The sequence below is a fragment of the Dipodomys spectabilis genome, unplaced genomic scaffold (assembly GCF_019054845.1).
Source record: "Dipodomys spectabilis isolate Male_0828 unplaced genomic scaffold, ASM1905484v1 ptg000173l, whole genome shotgun sequence".
Classification (NCBI taxonomy): domain Eukaryota; kingdom Metazoa; phylum Chordata; class Mammalia; order Rodentia; family Heteromyidae; genus Dipodomys; species Dipodomys spectabilis.
In genome coordinates, this window is record NW_024870850.1 from 8,966,927 (window position 1) to 8,969,356 (window position 2,430).

Below are 2,430 nucleotides of genomic sequence, written 5' to 3' on the forward strand. Positions count from 1 at the left end.
CCTGAGAATGGCTTCAGGCTGGGCTCTGTGAGTTTTTTCACAAAATAGCCCCAGGGAAAAGCTACTGATTGTTGAAAGGCCTCAACTCTACCCAGAACCTAGCCTCACCACTGCATCCCCCTCTTTTGTGATTCTCAAAGCAGATCACCCTCCCATTAAACTAATCTGGGAGGGGGATCTCAAAATCTTGGGTAAAGCAGAGCATTTTTCTGCCTGTTCCAACAAACTGACTTAAGAAACCAATCAAGCCACAGGACCTCAAGCTGACCAGAGACCCCAACAAGAGGCTGGTTACAGACAAAAGGGAGATACAGGATTCTTCCCACCCCTCCCAAAAAAATCAAAAAAAAAAAAATCAAAGGACTTTTTTTTTTCTTCTTCTTCTTCTTCTTTTTTTTTTCTTTTTTTTTGGTACCTTATATATATATAAATTTTTTTTTCCTTTTCTAAAAATTTTATTAATCTTTAATTTTTGACTTTTTTGAAAAAATAATTGTTTTCCAGTAACTTTTTTTTCCTCTTATAATTTTTATTTTAGGAATACGTGAATGTGCGTTTTCCTTTCTTTTCTTGTCTTCTTTCTCTTTTTCTTTCTTTCTTAACTATCTTTTTGTTTTTTGTCTAGCTCTACTGAACTTCTGATCTTTTTTTCTCCCTTTCTTATCCTTTCCACCTTTCCTCTCTTTTGATCTTCTTTATGTGACTTAACTCTTGTCCTGCACATCCTCAGATAAACCCGTAGTTAACTAGTAGACCCTATCCCCCATTGTGTACACACTTAATCCACAAATTTATTACTCAATTCAAAACCTCTGAGACTTCAATTCCTTAATAGCAGTACTACCTCTTTATACCTGTATACTATTTTAAGCATTTTTTTAACTTTTTCACTTCTCCTCTATGTCCCTTCCCCTCTCTTAATATACTCATATTCCTCTCTAAATAGATGGTCTTTTATACTCCATAATAATATTAATTTTTACGTTTCTATTTTTTTCTGGTCTCTTTTCATTTCCCTTTCCCTTTCTTCTTTTTCTCTCTCTCTCTCTACTTGCATCCTACCCAACCTATTTCCTGCATTGGGATTAGGACATAGTTAACTCTCCCTGTGCCTCCCCACACCAATCTATTCCTATTTTTTACCCACATCTCTCCCTAACCCTAATAATTTCCGGTTTTCCAAATTCTTCTCTGCGGTTCGAAGCCCATTAACATTTAGTTGTTTGATGTTGAATAGATGTATCTGTTGAACTAGATTGTATCTGTAGACTATTGACTGTACAAATGCAAACTTTGATTGATGGTTGCCTTACGATAGTGTTCTAGCACAAAACTGGTGCTATTTTCATCTCAAATGGGCAGAGTAAGCCGGAAAAACACAAGAAAAATTGCAAATCCGGATATCTCAATTCCCAATCTTGATAATCAGGGGTCAGAACAGATAATGAATAATCCAGAGGAGAGTTCCCAAATAGCTCTACAAACACTGCTGGCAAACATGATAAATGAGAAGTTTGACAACTTACAAAGGACTCTGTATGAGCGTGAAAGGGAGAGAGAGGAGGCATCCCAAAAGCTTATACAGGAATATCATAAGCGTGAGGAAGCTACTCAAAAACTGATACAGGATTTGCGTGAACAACTTGAGAATACTCAAAGAGAAAGGGAGGAATGGTGTGAGCAGGCTGAGAACACTCAAAGAGAACTGCAGGAATCCCACGAACGGGAGGAAAGAGAACTACAGGAATCCCACAAACGGGAGGAAGCTAATCAAAGAGTAATACAGGAATTGAGAGACCAGGTAGAGAATACACAAAGATCACTAAAGGCGTTCATGGAATCCATTAACAAAGAGCTGAAGGAAGTCAGGAAGACCACAAAGGGAATGCTGAATGGAACCCAACAGAAGGAATGGGAGTCCAAAGAAACCATAACCAATCAACTAAGTGATTTGAGAACAAACACTGAACACCAAATTAAGGAAGTAAAGAAATTCATACAAGACCTAAAACAGAGCTTCAACAAAGAACTTGAAGCCATCAAAACTGACCAATTAGAGGGAAAAGAGATAAAAAACAAAGTAGAGAGTCTTGACAGCAGGTTAGACCATGCAGAAGATCGAATCTCAGGGATTGAAGACAGCCTAGATATTATAGAGAAAGAACATACAACCATCCAAGACAAGTCCAAGAAATATGATAGATCTATCCAACACCTGGAAGACACGATCAGAAGGCCTAATCTAAGGATAATGGGTGTAGAGGAGCACCTAGAAACAGAAGTTAATGGTCTAGGAAATTTGTTTAACAGGATCCTAGCCAGGAACTTCCCAAACATACAAAAAGATAGGCCTATTCAGATACAAGAAGCTTTTAGAACCCCAAATAGACCAGACCAGAATAGGACATACCACTGTCACATTATAATCCA